This window comes from Pantherophis guttatus, chromosome 2, assembly GCF_059756535.1.
Source record: "Pantherophis guttatus breed Tessera chromosome 2, ASM5975653v1, whole genome shotgun sequence".
Lineage (NCBI taxonomy): Eukaryota > Metazoa > Chordata > Lepidosauria > Squamata > Colubridae > Pantherophis > Pantherophis guttatus.
In genome coordinates, this window is record NC_142064.1 from 5,616,643 (window position 1) to 5,638,352 (window position 21,710).

General features: G+C 43.7%; 1 pseudogene; it reads left to right on the forward strand.

Annotated features, from left to right (window-relative positions):
* Nucleotides 1–8,348: 8,348 nt before the first annotated feature.
* On the forward strand, nt 8,349–8,827 carry LOC148115022 (PAT complex subunit Asterix pseudogene; annotated as a pseudogene).
* The last annotated feature ends 12,883 nt before the right edge of the window (nt 8,828–21,710 follow it).

Below are 21,710 nucleotides of genomic sequence, written 5' to 3' on the forward strand. Positions count from 1 at the left end.
TGTTTGTATCTCGCTATCTGTATTTTACGCTTTTAGACTCGCTATCTATATTTTATCATTTTCTATATTTTTCTGGAGGAGGAGGAGACAGAAAGGAGGAGGAGGAGGAGGAGAATGAGGAGGAAGGGGAGGAGGAGGAGGAAGAGGAACAAGAAGAGGAGGAGGAGGAAGAGGAAGAGGAGGAGAAGGAGGAAGAGGAGGAAGAGAAAAATGAGGGAAAGGAGGAAAACGAGAAGGAGGAGGAGGAAGAGAACTTTTCCAGTACCAATGATCCATAAGTACCATGGAATTTATACACTTACTTAGGAGAAATTGTTCCCTCAAAATTTTGTTGCAGGAACCAAGTTTTAATTCCTTTTTTTAAAATCCCAGTTACCTTGGGGCAAATCAAGGCTGGTTTCTGAGAATCCTTTCTTCCCAATCCAACTGGAAAGGGGGGAAAGAAACCGTCAACGGTAGCTGACATCACAGTGATGGAAATAGCCTCCCTCTACTTGCTTCAACTCAACCATGGTTCTCCTTCCCTTCTATCTTCATACTGCTGAAAGTTGACAATGGAAGTTTGATGATCCCTTCATTCAACCTGGAACGAAGGAGAAATTTCCTGACAGTGAGAACAATCAACCAATGGAAGAGCTTGCCTTCAGAAGCTGTGGGTGCTCCATCACTGAAGGCTTCTGAATGGCATAGGATCTCATCCTTGAGCAGGGGGTTGGACTAGAAGACCTCCAAGGTCCCTTCCAACTCTGATGATGATGATGACCTAGATCCGGGATAGCGAACCTATTGCACGCATGCCACAGGTGGAATGCAGAGCCATATTTGTGGGCACGTGAGCATCACCTTAACTCAGCTCCAGCGCGCATGTGTGCACCAGCCAGCTGATTTTTGGGCCTTCCAGTCTTACTGGAAGTTGGGAAACAGGCCATCTCCGGCCTCTGGAGGGCCTCTGGGGGGCTGAGGGAGGCCATTTTCGCCCTCCCCAGGCTCCCAGAAAGGCTCTGGAGCCTGGGGAAGGAGAAAAACGGGCCTACCAGGCTCACCGGTAACCTTTTTGCCATCGCGTGTCAAAAATGGGGGGTCCATGTGTGCATGTGGGGGGGGGGGGCGGCGGGGCATGGGGGCATTGAATTATGGGTGTGATAGCAAACCTTTTCGCCACCGAGTGCCCAAACCGGAACGTGCACGCATGTTTGCAAGCTGGAACACTGGAAACCCGAAGACCAGATGGGCAGCGTGCACATGCCTCTTTTTCGGCTATTTTTTGGGGGCCGGTTTCAGGTCATTTACCAGCCCAAAAAACTACCTGATATTTGGCCATCTTCCAGTGCACTGGCACCTGCAAAGACCAACTGGCGCATGCCTGTTTTTTGGCTGGTTTTGGGGCCATTTTTCAGGCCAAAAATGTCCAAAAAACAGACATGTTCCAGCTGGTCTCTGCAGGTGCCGGAGTGTCTGAAAATGGCCCCCAAAACAGACTGTTTTGGGGGCCATTTTCAGGCTGTTTTTCAGGCCGTTTTCCAGCACCCAAGAAGACCAGCATGCATGCTGGAAACCAAAAGAGAAGCTGGCGATGGCATGCGTGCCCACAGAGAGGGCTCTATGTGCCACCTCTGGCACGCGTGCCATGGGTTCGCCATCACGGGTGTAGTGAGTGTCTAGAAATATATATGTCAATGTATACTGAACTTGTGTGTGCGATATAGGTTTATTAGATATGGCTATAGTTGTTTAGGAGGAATTATGTAGTATGCTTGACATGTAATGAAGTAAGATATATGTAAATTTGTGTATAGATTAAGGAATATATTATTTATTAATTTGAATTAGATGGAAATGTTAGAAACCGGAGATGTCAAACCATGTCCATTGTTTTTTTAACTTTGAATTATTAATAAAAAACTTTATATGTATGTGTGTGTGTGTGTGTGTATATATATATATATATATTATATATATATATATATATATATATATATATATATATATATTATATATATATATATATATATATATATATGTCTTTTTCTTTTTCGTAGGCTTTTATGTGCATATTCTCTCTAGCCAGGTTTTACCTATGTAAACTAAGTTGTTCACAGAACCAGGGCTGTAGAACAACTTAGTTTAGGTAGGTAAAACCTGGCTAGAAAGAATATGCATATATATATATATATATATATATATGTAGGTCTTTGGTTATTCGGGTCTTCTCCCACGTAAAATTGGAAGTGTCTTGGCGACGTTTCGACGAAGTCTCATTCGTCATCTTCAGGCTGGTGTTCTCGGCTTCGTGCTTCCAGGAGCAATGTGAGATCGCAGCTGTCTCTTCCTTTTAACTGCTAGTGGGGGTGTGAGCTGATTGGGTGGGAACTTGGCTGTGTTCTGATTGGGTGGAGGTGTGTTCTGATTGGTTAGGGGCTTGGCTGTGCTCTGATTGGATGGGGGGTTGGCTGTGCTCTGATTGGCTGGGGGTGTGTTCTGTTTGGGTGGGGGATTGGTTGTGCTCAGCTTAGTCTGAGTTGCAGGGGGATTTGAGCTGGTGAGCTGCGTTGTTGTTGTTTGGCTTCGTGTTTGTGGCCGTGCGAGCTCTTCATGGTGGGTGTCAGTCTGCTTCATGTATGGATTGGAGGGGTTTAAAGTGGCTAATGATGCAGCTGCGGTCTGGCTTCTGGTCCTTGGTCGTGGCTCATTATCAGTGTGGGTTTGAGTCTGCTTTCTGTGTGGATGTGTGATGGTGACATCAGGTGTGGCACTCGTGAGTGTGGGTCTGGTGTCATTGGTCGTGTTAGGGACTCGTTTGTCAATAAGGGCGGGTTTCCAAATGGCTGGTAGGCGGGAGGTATCGTCTCGTTTGTTCATGCTGTGTGGGCGTTTTTCTATCTCGATGGCTTCTCTGATTATTCTGTTGTTAAAGTGTTCAGTTTTGGCGATAGTTCTGGTCTTTTTAAAGTCAATATCATGTCCTGTGGCTTTAAGGTGTTGGACCAGGGAAGAAGTTGGTTCCTCTTTTCTGACTGAGTTCTTGTGTTCTTCTATGCGTGCACTTATTCGTCTGTTGGTTTGTCCGATGTATGTGGTGGGGCAGGCGGTGCATGGGATTTCATATACTCCTTGATTTTCTAACTTAATTTTGTCTTTGGGGTTCCTTAGGATGGTGGATATTTTTCGGTTTGTGCAGAATGCTGTCTTGATGTTATGTTTGTGGAGGATTTTGCTTATTCTGTCTGTGGTGCCTTTTATGTATGGGAGGAGGGCCTTGCCGTTTTCTTGTTCTCTGTCTCGGATTTTAGTGGGGGTTTCTTTTTGGATTAGGTTGGTGATCTTCTTTCTTTGGAATCCATTGGATGTGAGTACGTTAGTGAGGGTGTGTAGTTCGGTTTTTAGGTGTTGTTCGTCAGCTAAGCGTTTTGTTCTGGAAATGAGTGTCTTGGCTACAGAGTTGATCTGGGCAGGGTGGTGGTGTGAGAGTGCGTGCAGATAGCGGTTTGTGTGTGTTTTCTTCTGGTATATAGTGTGTCCTAGGGAGCCATTGGATTTTCTGTAGACTAAGACATCCAGGAAGGGAAGTTGGTTGTTCACTTCTGTTTCCATGGTGAACTGTATTTTGGGGTGTAGGCTGTTGAGGTGTGTGAGGAAGTTGTCCAGTTTTTCTTTCCCATGTGGCCAGATTATGAAGGTGTCGTCTACATATCTGAGCCAGAGTTTGGGTTTGTGATCGGATTTTTCTAGAGCTTGGGTTTCAAAGTATTCCATATAGAGGTTGGCAATGACAGGTGAGAGGGGTGATCCCATGGGTGCTCCTTCTGTTTGTTTGTATTTCTGTCCATTATAGATGAAGTATGTGTTGGATAGGCAGTGGTTGGTCAGATCTAAGATGTGCTTGGGGGGGGTATATTTGTTTTGGATAACTGTCAAGGCTTCTTTGATTGGTACTTGGGTGAAGAGGGATATGACATCAAAGCTCACGAGTAGGTCACTGGGCTGTAAGTTTTGTTGCTTTATGATGTCTATGAACTGGAATGAGTTTTTTACGTATGAGGTGATGGATTCTGCATAGGGCTGTAGTTGTTTGGCGAGAAATTTGGCTAGGTTTTGTAGAGGTGAGCCTATGGAGCTGACTATGGGTCTAAGTGGGGTTCCTTCTTTGTGTATCTTGGGGAGACCATAAAGCTTAGGGCATCTGGATGATTTCTCTCTGGGTATGATTCTTTGCTGAATCTCTTCGCTGATGGGGGAGGCTTTTATTTTGGATCTGGTGGTTTTTTCCAGGTAGGTGGTGGGGTCTGTGTTTAGGGGTTTGTATATGGAGTCTTGGAGTAGGTTGGTTAATTTGGTTTGGTAGTCAGATGTGTTCATAACCACCGTGGCATTGCCCTTGTCTGCTGGTAGGATTATTATGCTGGTGTCTTCTTTCAGGTTAAGTAGTGCTGTCTGTTCCTCTTTGGGTAAGTTACTTTTGGGTGGCTTGCTGGTGCAGAGGATATTGGTGATTTCGAGTCTGATTCTGTTTGCATCGTCGGGGTTGATTTTGGTCAGGCTGGTTTCAACTCCGCATATAATGGTTTCAGTGGGGATGCTTTTGGGAGCGACTGCAAAGTTGAATCCTTTGGAAAGGACATTGGTTTCGGCTTTGGTGAGGATCCTATCTGAGATGTTATGCACTGTTTGTTTCATGTGTGGCTGTGAGGATGGAGGGGATTGTTTCTGGCGTTCTTGTAGTCTTCAGAGTTTGTTGGTGTGTGTGTCTGTCTTGAGGGTGGTCTCTGTTTCGGCTCTCCAGATGGCAAGTTGTTTGGATTTGTCCCAAAGTGCGGGGTGGATCTTGTTGCTGAGTTTGAGGTGAAGTGTGAGGAGATCCTTGTTGATTCGGTCTAGGAGGAATCTTTTTCTGTGGAGTTCATTTCTGATTAGGGCTAGTTCTCCTCACACTTCACCTCAAACTCAGCAACAAGATCCACCCCGCACTTTGGGACAAATCCAAACAACTTGCCATCTGGAGAGCCGAAACAGAGACCACCCTCAAGACAGACACACACACCAACAAACTCTGAAGACTACAAGAACGCCAGAAACAATCCGATCATATATAAGAAAATCTGCTTGTTGACTTTAGAAGAATAACCTTAAACAATGTCTCTTTATCCGTAACCCAGGCATAAACTGCATAACAATCAAACAAGCAAGCAAACAAACAAAAGAAAAAGAAAAAGCATTTTTTTTAAAAAAAAAAAAACTTTTTTCTTTCCGTGGCTCTTTTTTTTTAATAAATATTTTTTTTATTTAAAAAAAACAAACTTTATTAAACTTAAAAAGATAAAATACAGTATATACAGAATACATTGATATTAATCCGAACAGCATTACTTACTCACAGCAAAAGATAGAAAAAGAAAACAAAACAAAACAAAAAAGAAAAAGAGGAAAAGAAAAAAAAAAGAAAGAAAAACGAAAACACAAAAAACAAAATATAGAAAGTGACTTTGTCACTTTATAAATAAATAAATTTTTATTAGACATATTTCAACTTTAAAAACCACATTTCCACTTCTTACAGCGTTTTGGTATCGATATCGCTTATATTAACATAACTTCTAATTATATAGATTACTATTCTGTGTATTATATAATCATTTAATTATTTACTTTTAGATTATAAAAATAATTGCAAATATATACAGTATTTTCTCATTTTGATATACATATATTACATATTCCTTATATAGCAGCTTGACGTCTATCTTCTAACCAATTATACCATATACTCCAAATTTTATAGTATTCCGTTTCTTCTCTATCCTTTAATTCCATAGTTAATCTGTCCATCTCTGCACATTCAAGTACTTTTCTTATTATCATGACATCAGAGGGAGTGTTGTCTTGTTTCCAGTTTTGAGCAAAAACAATTCTGGCTGGGGTAATTATATGAAGTATTAGATATTGAAAGTTTTTTTTTAAATGTTTTTATTATTTTTCCTTTAAAAACAAAAACAGAAACACACCCGAAACATGCATTTCCATTTTACAACAGTTTCATATCGGTGCTCTTCTCAAATTCACGCTTTTTTCCCTCCCCTTCTTTACATATATTTATATTTGTGGTCCCCTTGTTCCTTATTTATAGATATAGTTCCTTACCTGTTATACATATTATTGTATCTATATATTATTTTACATCCAAGAAACTTCTTGGATGCGAAGCAAGATGCTTTCAAGGAAAACAACAACAACAAGGAAGCCCAGTTGCCTTTTGGACAAAAACACCTTTGAGACACCAGAGAAGATCTTAAGGTGATGGAAAAAGTTTGGAGATCAGGAACATTCTGATGAAGATGGGAAGGGAAACAGCAATCATTCTTCCTTAACATGGGTTATGGTTTACATTTTTGCAATTCAACGGAATATTTAATTTTGGGCTGAATTGTAGAGGGCCCTGACTATTGTCGTTGAACTTGGATTGAGGAACTTCAAAAGATGGGATGAAGAGATTTTAGAAGAACTGGTTTGGGAGACATTAGAAGAAATGTAGGAAAGGACCATTGAGGTCACAAAGGTTGACTTCCACTTGGCTCAGTGGAGGCATCTAAATTAAAACATCTGAGATGGATGGATGACCAACCTTCTTGTATCCATGGAAAGGGAGTCAACTACTGCTCTGGTTCATGGATTGGACCATCAAAATTGTTATTGTTTTTCTCACTGTACTGATAGAAGAAAATATTTGTAGCTCAGCGTTGAACTGTGTGGCCCTTAGTGCTCTCTGACCTTATTTGTTTTCTTGCAGATGTTTCATGACCCAACTAGGGAACATCATCGGTGCTAAAAAGGAGAGGAGGGGGAGGAGGAGGAGGAGGAGGAGGAGGAGGAGGAGGAGGAGGAGGAGGAGGAGGAGGAGGAGGAGGAAATTGTGGGGTCCTTGGTTCTCTCTGATCTTAGTTGCTTTCTTGCAGATGTTTCATGACCCAACAAGGGAACATCATCGGTGCTAAAAAGGAGAGGAGGAGGAGGAGGAGGAGGAGGAGGAGGAGGAGGAGGAGGAGGAGGAGGAGGAGGAGGAGGAGGAGGAGGAAATTGTGTGGTCCTTGGTGCTCTCTGAACTTGGTGGTTTTCTTGCAGATGTTTCAGTACCCAGCTAGGCAACATCATCAGTGCTAACATGATGATGTTAGTTAGTTTGTTAATGAAACTTCTGCAAGAAAACTTCCAAGCTCAGAAAGCACCAAAGACCCCACTGTACTTACCGTGAAGAGGTTTTTCTCAAACACTCCCACGCCTTCCTGTTATTTTTTTCCATTATTCTCTGTCCTAGTTGTGGAAATGAGAAAGAATTGATCTTGAGCTTCTTCTGCGTGACAATCTTTCCGGTTTTGAAGCTTTCTGTTTTATCTTCCAGCAGACACCTTTCCTCCAGGCTAAACAGACTCAGCTTCTTAAAATGACTGAGGGATGTCCAGAGCGTGTCCAGATTATATGAAACTAGAGAGGATTTTCAGCTTCAACAAACAGGGTTAAAGTTCTGCCTATAAAGAGTGAAAGGAGCATCGGACATCTCAGAGAGCTAAAGAAGCTTCTTGGATGAGAAGCGAAAGGTCTTCAAAGAAAAACCAAGAAAGTCCAAATGCCTCTTGAAAAAAAAATAAAACCTTTGGGACAACCATGATCTGGATGGCTGAGAATCTCCATGGACATTTAGCTATGCAGTTTGGAAGAGCTGAAGAAGCTTCTTGGATGAGAAGTGAAAGGTCTTCAAAGAAAAACCAAGAAAGTCCAGTTGCCTCTTGGGGGAAAAAAAATAAATAAAACCTTTGGGATAACCATGACCTGGATGACAGAATCTCCATGGACAAGCATCTGACATGATAACCTCCATCAAGGAGGTGATCCAAGACAAATACAGGTAGTCCTTAACCAGTGATGGGTTGCACCCGGTTCGCACCGGTTCTATAGAACCGGTAGCAGGGATGAAATGCTCCCGGTTCGGACTGGATCGCCCGATCCGGTAGCGATGGAGGCGGGTGGTTCGGAGAACTGGTAGCAAAAATCCCTGCCCCCCCCCAATTGCCCAGCTGAGCCGTGCAATCATCAGAGGCTTTTTTTAAAAAAAAAAAATAAAAGCATTTTTTCAAAGCCTCTGATGATCCCACGGCTCAGCTGGGATCATCAGAGGCTTTTAAAAGCATTTTTTCTACAACCTCTTCGGCCAAAGAGGTTGTAGAAAAAACGGTTTTAAAAGAAAAAAACAGCCTCTGCCGATCAGGCAAGTAAGCTGGGATCGTCAGAGGCTTTAAAAGCATTTTTTTAAAGAAAGGAGGTCGCTCTCAGCACAGTACTATAGCCCGCAGCACAGTGGGATGTCTAGCAACAGTATGGCAGATCCGTGTTCTCAGATACAAGCCTCCAACTACAGAAAACAACTCTACTTTAGAAGATCCTACACCAGATTATATGAATTTGCTAGGGATGCTTTTCAGCATGTGTGGCTTAATGTTAAAATTAAAATGGTGTGCTTGGATTGCTGTCTACTGCTCATTTATCAGTTTTGCCAACTCTAGGAGCTCAGAAGACACCAAACAGATGATGAGCAGTTTCCTGTTATCTATTTCTGCTGTAGTGATGTCCTATCTTCAAAATCCTCAGCCCATCTCTCCTCCTTGGTGAAAAAAAAAATAACACTTTCCTTTAAAACTCATCTTCCCAAGTAGATGGGTTATCCTGTTCAGAGTAGAAGGTTTTCTTATAACAACATAAATTTAATTGCACAGGTATGCCATTGCAATGTATTGGGAATGTTTACTTTGCTATATCAATAAAGTAATGATTGTTAAATATATATATATATATATAAAAAGCATTTTTTTACAACCTTTTCAGCCAAAGAGGTTGTAGAAAAAATGGTTTTAAAAGTAAAAAAAAAAAAAAGTTGGCCACGCCCACTCAGTCATATTACCCCCCCACCACCAAGCCACGCCCACAGAACCGGTAGTAACAAATTTTACATTTCACCACTGATTGGTAGTAAAATTGGCGGGAGGCTCCGCCCACTGACCCTGATGTCATCAAAACGCTTCTGAGCTTGTGCAGAAGAGCACGCCGGCGAGCAAAGCAAGAGCGCATGTGCGCGGCTCCCTTTGCGAACCGGTAGTAAGGGTAAGTAGAACCCACCCCTATTTATTTATTTATTATTTATTATTCAAACTTCTATACCGCCTTTCTCCTTTCGGACTCAGGGCGGTGAAGAGCCAAAATAAAAACGTTTATACATAACATTACAATTAAAAATGGATTTAAAATAATTAAATAAATTTGGCCCGTAATTTAAAACTTGTCAATTTAAAATCCGTATCAAAATTTTAAAACCAACCCTAAAATCAAGACAGACCGGCTAACTGAAAAAAGTAAGTTTTTAGGGCCCGACGAAAAGTCCGGAGGTCGGAGATCACTCGTATCTCTGGGGGTAGATTGTTCCATAGGGTAGGTGCCACCACAGAGAAGGCTCTCCTCCTGGGGGTCGCCAGCCGGCATTGTCTGGCCGACGGCACCCTGAGGAGGCCCTCTCTGTGGGAGCGAACCGGCCGGTGGGAGGCTATTGGTGGCAGAAGGCGGTCCCATAAGTACCCCTGTCCTCGACTTACAAAGGTTCGTTTCATGACCTTTCAAAGCTACCACTGCACTGAAAAAAAGCGACTTATGACCATTGCTTCACCCTTACGGCCGTCACGTGATCAAAATTCAGATGCTTGGCAACTGACTCTCATCTCACTCCTTTGTGACCTTGTGACAAGCCAAGTCAACGGAGAAGTCAACAGAGATTCACTTAACAACCGGGTTACTCACTGAACAACTGCAGCCATTTACTTAACAACCGGGGCAAGAAAAGTGGTAAAACTCAACAAACGTCTCATTTAGCAACAGAAATTTTGGGTAGTCTTCCAGTATTGGAGAGGCTGCCACAAAGAGGAAGAGGTCACCTAATTTTCCAGAGCACCTGAAGACAGAACAAGAAACAATGCGTGGAAACTGATCAAGGAGAGAGTCAACCTAGAAAGAAGGAGAAATTTACTGACAGTGAGAACAATCAACCCATGGAACAGAAGTTGCCTTCAGAAGTTGTGGGAGCTTCATCACTGGAGGCTTTCAAGAAGAGACTGGACTGCCATCTGTCAGGAATAGTGTAGGGTCTCCAGCTTGGGTGGGGGGTTGGACTAGATGATCTACAAGGTCCCTTCCAATGTTGTTATTCTGTTCTATTCTAAAATCTTGACATGTTTGGAGCAAACTGCAAGAGAAGAACCTTGGTAGTACAGTGGACTAAAGCACACTGTTATTAATATCTGCTGCTTGCAATTACTGCAAGCTCAAATCTCTCCAAGGCTCAAGGTTGACTCAGCCTTCCATCCTTTCAAAGGTAGGTGAAATGAGGACCCGGTTTGTGGGGGCAATAAGCTGACTTTGTATAAATATACGAAAGGATGAAGGCTATTGCTTAGTGCATTGTAAGCCACCCTGAGTCTCCGGAGAAGGGCGGCATATAAATTAAAGCAAAAAAAAAAGCAAAAAAATAAAAAAAAATAAAAAATTACAGAGGATCTGTAGATCTGTAAAGATCTCTCTCTCTCTCTCTCTCTGTCTCTCTCTCTCTCTCTCTCTCTCTCTCTCCCCCTCCCTCCCTCCCTCCCTCCCTCTCTCTCTCTCCCTGTGTATCATCTATCAATGTATCATCTATCTATGTATCTAATCATCTATTTATTATCTCCCTCCTCTCCCTCCCTCCCTCTCTTTTCTCTTCTATTGCTTCCCCTACTACATGGTTCTCGTGCTTTTGCAAATGCCAGCTGCATTGTCTCTGATGGAAAGTCACCCTGCATCATTGAATCCTGACGTGCTCCCTGACAGCAGAAAGTGACATGGGTGTTTGACATCTCAGGTTGCAAGGTTGCCGGGCCTGTAATCACTAGTTAAAATTGAATTTTGTACATTGCTCCCTGCCAACACAGTTCAGCTCCCGATAATTATTTGGATCATATTGCATCTGGATTTTATTTTCTCGGGAGAGAGATGGGGCAGCGGCTGGATGTACACTTCAAATGCTGAGTTCAGCATAGAAGGAAGTGGTGATTCTTCTTCTCCTCCTTCTCCTTCTCCTTCTCCTTCTCCTTCTCCTTCTCCTTCTCCTTCTCCTCCTCCTCCTCCTCCTTCTTCTTCCTTCCTCCTCCTCCTCCTCTTCCTCCCCTCCTCCTCCTCCTCCTCCTCCTCCTCCTCCTCCTCCTCCTCCTCCTCCTCCTCCTCCTCCTCCTCCTCCTCCTCTTCTTCTTCTTCTTCTTCTTCTTCTTCTTCTTCTTCTTCTTCTTCTTCTTCTTCTTCTTCTTCTTCTCCTTCTCCTTCTTCTTCCTTCCTCCTCCTCCTCTTCCTCTCCTCCTCCTCCTCCTCCTCCTCCTCCTCCTCCTCCTCCTCCTCCTCCTCCTCTCCATAAATCCCACTGTGGAAGAAAAGGACTGCAGAGTCCTTGATGCTCTCTGAAACTTGTTTTCTTCTAGACATGTCATTACCCAATCAGGTAACATCATCATCAGTGCCTACTTGGATAATGAAACATCTCCAGGAAAACAAGAGAGCACCAAGGACCCCACAGTTCAACCCCAGGCTACAAATATCCTCTTCTATTGCCAAGATGGAACTTCTCAGTTCCAATCCCAAGTTGCATCTCACCAGGGACTGTACACTTTTTGCCCAAGTTCACTAAGCAAAGTTATCATCGCTCTTTTCCCCAAGGCATTTCTGAATGAAGTATCCATTCTATGCAGAGAAAAATGGATCTTTGCTGCTGGCTTGATATATTTCTGGGGCTTAAATAGTATTGACAATGACATTTAAAATACTATATTGCTCGTCCACAGCCAACTTTACCCTGACAATTCTGCCTTAGGAAATTCTTGCAGCTAACTTTGAAAGGGCTGTAAACTTTTAAATCCCCCTTTTGCTTCCTGGGGTACATAAATATAGAAAGAAATGGTGTCTTGATATAGCAACTTCCTACTCCCTTCTCCGTAAAGCCATTGTTATGACTGATGAATAGGGGAAACCATGCAGAAATATAGAATTCTGACCTTTTTAAAGCATAAATAGATAAATCTGGGTCGCCATTAACAGATGACCTGGAGACAATGCAAATGTCCATGATACTCTTGTTCCCAGTAAGAAAAGGGCAGAGGTACTGATCAGAGGAAGGAATCAAGAAAGAGAAGGAGAGGAAGATGAAATATCTTGAAGCCAACAATCCAATGAGTCAATTAATTAAGTTTCCTTTTAAAAGAGGAATATGATTAGGAGGGAGGGGAGGAAAAGGAAAAGGAAAAGGAAAAGGAAAGGGAAAAGGAAAGAGAATGGATGAGGAAGGCAGGAAGTTAGGAACATAGGAACCAGTGATGGTATTCAGCCGGTTCTACCCGGTTCAGGCGAACTGGTAGCGGCGGCTGTGGGAGGCTCCACCCACCTACCCGAATGTAATCATGTTATATTTATGCACATTTTTGATGCTCTGCATATGCGAGGAAGCGCACTCACATTTGTGAACTGGTAGGGAAGGTAAGTGAATACTACCCTAGTAGGAACATATGGAGGGAAGGAGGGAAGGAGGAAGGAAGGAAGGAAGGAAGGAAAGAAGGAAGGAAGGAAGGAAGGAAGGAAGGAAGGAAGGAAGGAAGGAAGGGAGGGAGGAAGGAAGGAAGGAAGGAAGGGTTTCTTGAGCAGGCCAAAGATTTACCAAACTATATCCTAGGATGGCCAACCAGATGCCCTTAAATGCAAAGGCTATTGCAAGGGCTATCTCCATGTATGCTCTGTCAGAGACAAAATTGTGAGCAACATTTTTCATTTCTAAATGGACCACCATATGCACATGCTCAAAGATAAACATTAAAAAAAACCCCCGAAAGATATATATAATTTTGTGTAAACAGCCCTTTCAGTGAGGGCTAAGATGCTGATCTTTTCGATCGAAAGGTTGGCAGTTCAGCGGTTCGAATCCCTAGTGCCGCATAACAGGGTGAGCTCCCGTTACTTGTCCCAGCTTCTGCCAACCTAGCAGTTTGAAAGCACATAAGAAATGCAAGTAGAAAAATAGGGACCACCTTTGGTGGGAAGGGAACAGCGTTCCATGCACCTTTGGTGTTGAGTCATGCCGGCCACATGACTTTGGACAGTGCTGGCTCTTCGGCTTTAAAAGGTAGATGATCATCGTCCCCCTAGAGTTGGGAATGACTAGCACATATGTGCAAGGGGAACCTCTACCTTTACCTAAAGTTGGAAGGGACCTTGGAGGTCTTCTAGTTCACCCTCCTGCTCAAGCAGGAAACCCTATTGTCTCACTTTGAGTCAGGGTTGACACCTATACCATTGTCCAATCTCTTCTTCAAAGCCTCCAGGGATGAAGCACCCACAACTTCTTGAAGGTAAGAAGTTCCACTAGATTAATTATTCTAACAATTGGATGATACGGGTGATATCAGTCCTGGGTCAGCAGGTGCCATACTAATCAGGTTCAACTTGGACCAGCCAAAGTAGACTCTGCCTCTTTGAACAAGTAGGATTCAAGAAGATGAACAAAATGGTTTCTAATGTCTCCCTTGAATAGTTTCCATTCAAGATCTTTGCCCAAATCCATGTGCATGTATTTCATACATGTGTTGTGGCTCCGTTACCTGAGCCTGTGTCATCGGCAGGAGAGGACTCCGAGAGTGAAGAAGAGGAGTTGGCAAGGCCTCCCTCTCCAAGACCCTCCTCTCTGGCAATGCCTTCGGTGTCCGCCGAAGGGCAAGAGATAGGGCCGGGGCCAAGCACGTCCATGCAGCCACAGATGGACAGTGATGAGGGTAATGAGTCTTGGCTGGATCCACGCCAGCGTCACAGAGATAAGCGCGCGCAACAGAAGAAAAGGCGTGCCCAAGATTAGGCTGAGTCACTGGACCACACCCCACAGGATATAAAAGGGAGCATGGTGGCCAGTCAAACCTTGTGACGAACAAAGCTGAAAGCTTCCACGCCATTCTGCATTGCCAGAGTTTTGCTATAAGATTTAGCTGGATTATCTCTGGACTTGATTAACTCTGTAATTATTGAGCTGTTTCTTTTGATGTATCAGAAGTGGGGAGAAGTTATCTCTCCTCTTCGTAAATAATAAACTCTTGGCAGGCAGCCACTAGGTTGTTGCCAAGTTCCGTTATCTTAAGGAAAAGGATTTTGCTGGCTGGTTTGGTCTTTAACTCTTGAACGTCTGTTGGGGTGTGTGCGTGTGGTGCATGTGGGGACAGAACAACATGTGCACAAAAGCTCTATGGATTATCTTCATTCTGGGCCAGGAAGTCGGAAACCCTCAATTGGAATGAGGTTGGGAGGAGAGAGCAGAGAAAGCAAGAAGTTAGAATATAGAATAATAGAGTTAGAAGGGTGTCATTTTTCCTTCTCAACTATTGGTCAATCAGAATAGAATGGAAGGGACCTTGGAAGTCTTCTAGTCCAACCCCATGCTCGAGTAGGAGACCATATAACATTCCAGACAAATGGTTGTCCACTCTCTTTTTGAAAGCCTCCACTGATGGAGCACCCACAACTTCTGGAGGGAGCTATTCCATTAGTTGTGTTCTGACCTAGGCTTCCCGAGTCAGTAAAATACACGAGTAGTCCCAAAAACCTGTTTTATTTTAACAGCTGTGAATTCTGTTCATTCACAGATGAGTCCCAAAGAGTTGTAAAGAGTCCTTCGGGATAAGGCTGATAATCACCCACCTTTATCTCCCTTGACACGCTGCCAAAGGCCTAATTGGCAAAGTCACACGGAGTCCAGAATCAAACAAAGCTTCAGGCTTTAAACCGACCAGAACGAACAAAGTTGCTTCCTGCAAAGGCTCATGTCCCGTTAGCTTCTCTTTTAAGCCTTATGGGAGGGGCCAATCATCTCCCAGCCTACTCCCGAGTCGTCCCTTTTGTTTTAGCTGTTCTTGCCTTCTGGCAGCTCTGTGCATGTGCACACTGGGAACAGGCTCCCCCTCTTCCTCTGCCTCACTGAGGTCTGATTCTGGAGGCTACGGAGGCAGCACGTACCTCCCAGGTGGCTCTTTCTCTGCCTCCAATGCAGACCCCTCCTCCGAGCCTTCCCCAGACTCCAGGACTGGCCCAGGTTCCTCCCCAGCCTCCTCACTGTCTGAGGCAGGTTGCTGGCGGACCACAATAAGTTGATTGCTTCTCTCCTTGGTTAGTTTCCATCTGTTATTTCTCATCTTGCCTTCAGGTGCTTTGGAGAATAGGTTGATCCCCTCTTCTTTGTAGGAGCCTCTCAAATATTGCAGTGTTTCCCAAACTTGGGAACTTTAAGAAGTGTGGACTTCAACTCCCAGAATTCCCCATCCAGCATGGCTGGCTGTGGGATTTTGGGAGTTGAAGTCCATACATCTTGAAGTTCCCAAGTTTGGGAAACACTGAAATATTGGAACACTGCTTTCATGTCTCCCCTAGTCCTTCCTTTCATTAGAGTAGACATAGACCATTCCCAATACCCAACTTTGCCAATCCTTGGGTAAAATGCTCACATTTACCCCAATAGATTTCAGTATCATTTCTTCTACCTACCCTTAAGCTTTTTTGCATTCAGGGAAGCTGCAAAAGGAATGCAAAAGGAATGCTTTATTTATTTATTTATTTATTTATTTATTTATTTATTTATTTATTTATTTATTTATTTATTTATTTATTTATTTATTTATTTATTTAAATTTCTATACCACCCTTCTCCAAAAAGGACTCAGGGCGGTGCACAGCCAAAGTAAAAACAGAGCATACAAAATTTAAAAACAGTATTAAAATAATTAAATATTTTGGCCGTAAATTAAAACAACCCAATTTAAAATCAATTTAAAATTAAACTCAAGCCAGCCCAGCTAGTTAAAATAAATAGGTTTTCAGGGCCCAATGAAAAATCCGGGGGTCTGTTATTGTACGTATCTCTGGGGGTAGATTGTTCCAGAGGGTGGGCGCCGCCACAGAGAAGGCTCTCCCCCTGGGGGTTGCCAGCCGACATTGTCTGGCGGATGGCACCCTGAGGAGGCCCACTCTGTGTGAGCGTACTGGCCGGTGGGAGGCTATTGGTGGCAGAAGGCGGTCTCGTAAGTACCCGGGTCCTAAGCCATGGAGCGCTTTAAAGGTGGTCACCAACACCTTGAAGTGCACCCGGAAGACCACCGGGAGCCAGTGCAGCTCGCGCAGGAGAGGTGTCACATGGGAGCGTCTCGTCGCCCCCATAATCCCCCACGCGGCCGCAGTTATCATGCAATAACTGTGAATAACACCCATCTGTTTAGCTCATGACTATAAGAAAGGAAATCAAGAGAGCTTTGTGTCCTTATCATAGTTCAATACTTGAATATTCCGTTGTGTTTGGAAGACATCAAGGCCACCACTTGACCACAAACCTTCCTGCTGCCCGGTCCACTGAAAATTCAATTCGGAATCAAGCTGGAAGGGACCTTGGAGGTCTTCTAGTCCAACCCCCTGCTCAAGCAAAAGACCCTATGCCAGTGATGGCTAACCTTTTTGCCATTGCGTGCCAGGAGGCGGGGGGTCTTGCGCGTACATGCCCACACCCATAGTTCTATGCACCCCGGTGGGACCAGAAGTTGGCAAACAGGCCGTTTCTGCCATCTGGAGGGCCTCCGGGGAGGTGGGGAGTGGGGAAGGCTGTTTTCATCCTCTCCAGACTCCTAGAGAGGTTCTGGAGACTGGGAACAGCAAAAAAATGGGCCTGAAATTGGCAAACTGGCCATTTCTGGCCTCTGGAAAGCCTCCGAGAGAGTGGGGAAGGCTGTTTTTGCCCTCCCCAGACTCCTAGAAAGGCTCTGGAGCCAGGTGTGAGAAAAAAACGGGCGTTCCCCACCAGCCCCCGAGGCCCTCCGGAGGCAGGAAACAACCTGTTTCCCTACTTATGGTGGGCCCAGAAGGCCCGAAAATCAGCTGGCTGGTGCGCGCATACGTGCCGGAGCTGAGCTGGTATGCCCACTGATATGGCTATGTGTGCCACCTGTGGCACACGTGCCATAGGTTCACCATCAAGGCCCTATACCTTTTCAGACAAGTAAGCTTTCCAATCTCTTCTTAAAAACCTTCAGCGATGAAGTCAAATTTGGAATCTGCTCGTGCTTACACACATAAACACAGATGCACACTTTACAGGGTAGAGCTATCGGTCACGGGATGCCTCTAACAACGTATTTGCTGATCCAAATAGGGTTTAATAATGCAGAGTTGAAAAATAACAGAAAATAACCGTCTGATTCTCACCCTTTGGCTTCACCACGTCTGTCTTAAAATATAAAGCAGACAACAGTTAGCCTGACCTGAATCTTCTTTTTCTCATGTTTGGAGGAGGAAAAAAAAAACCTTTCTTTCTCCAGCCTGTTCCATTTAAGTTCCTTTTGAGTTATTTGCAACTTTGCCATCTCCCATTCACAAAGCGTTGCCATGGTAAATAATTATATCATAGATGAATTGTGCGTGATCCATCTTCCGAGCTGCAGGAACAGACATTGTAAACTGAAAAGTGGGAGAATGAGAGAATGGGGTGAAAAGGGAGGAGGAGGGGGAGGAGGAATAGATATTGGAAGAAACTTTTAGAAGAAGAAGAGGAGGAGAAAAAAAAAACAGCATACATCCCAATCTTTCAAAATTGCAGAGGAGGCTGTTGAGAAATGATTGCTTCCTTGTTAACATAATTAGCTCCATGAATTATAAATTGGTATTAGAACTTGCTCTTTCTGACAAAAGGAGTAATTATATTTACTCATGCAAAATTAAACAATACCGAGGAAGGGGGTGTGGGGGAAGAATTAATGGAGCCCAAAGCTTCCTTGAAGACAAGCGAAGGGAGAAGAAATTGAAAATAATCCAGATGTTGACCCCATTCAAGGATGCAAGCGGGGGATGGGGGGGGAGCTCTTTGGATTTGCAAAATGTGAAGTTGGTTAGGAAAGTCCCAAAGGTGCTTTTTTTCAAGAGGCAACTGGACTTTCTGTTTTTTTTTTTCTTTGAAGTTGTTTCGCTTCTCATCCAAGAAGCTTCTTCAGCTCTGGCTGGATGGTGGGGAATGGAAGGATTTATACTCCTTGTAGACAGCTGGTCATTTGCATCCTTTTAGAATATAGAATAACAGAGTTAGAAGGGACCTTGGAGGTCATCTAGTCCAACCCCCTGCCCAGGCAGGAAATCCTACAACACTTCAGACAAAGGGTTATCCAACCTCTTCTTAAAAACTTCCAGTGTTGGGACATTCACAACTTCTGCAGGCAAGTTGTTCCACTGGTTAATTGTTCTAACTGTCAGGAAATTCCTCCTTAGTTCTAAGTTGCTTCTCTCCTTGATTAGTTTCCACCCGTTGCTTCTTGTTCTGCCTTCAGGTGCTTTGGAGAATAGGTTGACCCCCTCTTCTTCGGGGCAACCCCTGAGATATTGGAACACTGCTATCCTGTCTCCCCTAGTCCTTCTTTTCATTGAACTAAACTTACCCAGTTCCTGCAACTGTTCTTCATATGTTTCAGCTTCCTGTCCCCTAATCATCTTTGTTGCTCTTCTCTGCACTCTTTCTAGAGTCTCAACATCTTTTTTACATCGTGGCGACCAAAACTGGATGCAGGATTCCAAGTGTGGCCTTACCAAGGCATTAGAAAGTGGTATTAACACTTCACGTGATCTTGATTCTATCCCTCTGTTTATGCAGCCTAGAACTGTGTTGGTTTTTTTGGCAGCTGCTGCACACGGCTGGCTCATATCTAAATGGTTGTCCATTTAGAGAATCACTGAGGCCACCTGGAGGTGTATCTGTGTCCTCAGGGTCACCTGAGTGGTGCAAATGGATCTGGAGCCTTCTTGGAATTGATGAAAGGACTGTGTTGTAGATTGGAGATAGATGATGTTGTATCCCTCCCTTTCTGTTGACAGAGGGCTATTCAGTTTGGACATAGATGGCCTCTTCGGCCCCTCTTTCAAACCAGCGATCCTCTCTGTCCAAAATGTGGACTTCGCTGTCTTCAAAAGAGTGGCCTGTGTCTTTTAAATGCAGATGGACTACTGAGTCTAGTCCTGGTGTGTTTGTTTCATACCCCACCATCCAGACAGAGCTTTAAGAAGCTTCTTGGATGAGAAGCGAAACGTCTTCAAAGAAAAACCAGAAAATCCAGTTGCCTCTTGAAAAAAAGCACCTTTGGGACAACCTGGATGATGGAGAATCTCCATAGACATTGGTTAGGAAAGGTGTCCCCGTTGGCTGAAATAACAAAATTGGTTGGATGGTGGCAGGGGTGAAATCCAGCAGGTTCTAACAGGTTCCGGAGAACTGGTAGCTGAAATTTTGAGCAGTTCAGAGAACCGGTAAATACCACCTCTGGCTGGCCCCAGAGTGGGGTGGGAATGGATATTTTGCAATACCCTTCCCCCAGGAGTGGGGAGGGAATGGGGATTATTATTTTTTTTTAATTTTTTAATTTGATTTATATGCCGCCCTTCTCTGGAGACTCAGGGCGGCTTACAATGCATTAAGCAATAGCCTTCATCCTTTTGTATATTTTTATACAAAGTCAGCTTATTGCCCCCACAAACGGGTCCTCAATTTACCTACCTTAGAAAGGATGGAAGGCTGAGTCAACCTTGAGCCTGGCGAGATTCGAACCTGCAGTAATTGCAGGCAGCTGGTCTTAATAACAGGGTGCTTTAAACCACTGTACTACCAAGGCTCCAGTATCCTTCCTTCCTTTGCAGTATCCTTCCCCTGCCACGCCCACCAAACCATGCCCACAGAACCGGTATTAAAAAAATTTGGATTTCACCACTGGATGGTGGCTTTATTTTGATCCACATTCTGCCTTCCCTGGAAGGTAACAGCAATAAACACCACTGGAACTCACTGCCACCAGACCTGGTAATGGTCCCTGTCTTGGTTATCTTTAAAAATGAGGTATATTCATAAAGGATAACACAATTGAGGGGTATTTGGCTTGAGGGCCAAAGTGTAAAGGAATTTAGAGATGATCCTAAGGACAGAACAACAGAGTTGGAAGGGAGCTGGGAGATTTTCTTGTCCAATTCTCTGCTCAGGCAGGAGACATTCCAGACAAATGGTTGTCTAATCTCTTCTTAAAAACCTCCAGTGTTAGAGCACCCACAACTCCTGGAGGCAAATTGTTCCTCTGGTTAATTGTTCTGTCAGGAATTTTCTCCTTCATTCTAGGTTGCTTCCATTCTTGATTAGTTTCCATCCGTTGCTTCTTATCTTGTCTTCAGGTGCTTTGGACAATAGGTTAACTCCTCTTTTTTTTGTGGCAACCCATCAGATATCAGAAGACGGCTATCATGTCATCCCTTGTCCTTCTCTTCATTAGACTAAACCCAGTTCCTGCAACTGTTCTTCATATGTTTTAGCCTCCAGTCCACTCATCATCTTTATTGCTCTTCTCTGCACTCTTTCTAGAGTCCCCACATCTTTATATATATATATATATATATTGTGATGACCAAAATTGAATACAATATTCCAAGTGTGGCTCTTATTATAAAATGGTACTAACATGTGGGTTGATTTCTGAACATTTCATTACCAGGGTAGATAACATCTTCAGTGGAGTTTAAGGGATGTTCTGTTTATAAAGGCTCAGGTGTGGGTGTGTTAAGTGAGGGTCTTGTGAAGGTCTTGTGATGAGTCAGCTGTGAGTCATCTATGAGTCTTGTGATGGTTGCTTCTCTCCTTGATTAGTTTCCATCCATTATTATTTCCACTAGATCTGCCTTGGAGAATAGCTTGGCTCCCTCTTCTTTGTGGCAGCCCCTTAGATCTTGGAATACTAATAAAATTTTTTAAAAAAAATTAATTTTTTTTTTTAATTTGATTTATATGCCGCCCTTCTCCGGAGACTCAGGGCGGCTTACAATGTGTTAAGCAATAGCCTTCATTCTTTTGTATATTTATACAAAGTCATCTTATTGCCCCCACAAACTGGGTCCTCATTTCACCTACCTTAGAAAGGATGGAAGGCTGAGTCAACCTTGAGCCTTGGAGAGATTCGAACCAGCAGTAAATTGCAGGCAGCTGTGTTAATAACAGGGTGCATAGACCACTGTACTATCAAGGCTCTTGTTGAGGAGTATCTGTAATTAAAAATGAGATGTATGACAACTTCATTTCACCTTACCCTGCTTGCAAAGTCTACATGGATGAACGATCATACCCAAGGAAGACTGGCCATCAGAATGTTGGAAGAAACCTCCATCTGGGTTCAGTTCCAAGTGGGGAAAAAGACACTGGATTCATGGAAGTTGCTTGGAAAGAAGGTTTAATGATGAACAGGATCACATGCCTTGGAGATCTTGGGTGAAAAAAAAGGGAAGAGATGCTGAGAGTCCCTGGGTTTTATACCCTCTCTGGCTTTGAACTTCCTGGGGCATAGGAAGAGTATCCTGATTGGTTGCTGTTGGAGGTCATAGCTAGCTTTGTAGGTTGCCTGTGTGCTAAGTTTGGTTGAATCTTGCTGGGTGATGCAATGAAGGGCAATTAAATGCCTCTGCCTGAAGGAGGTAGATCTTTGTTATGTAGAATGGACTGGCTCAGGCCTTAATGGCTCATTAACAAAGGTGGGGGGGATTTCTGCCTCCCTTTTAGGGGAAATATTCTGCCCTTTTAATAT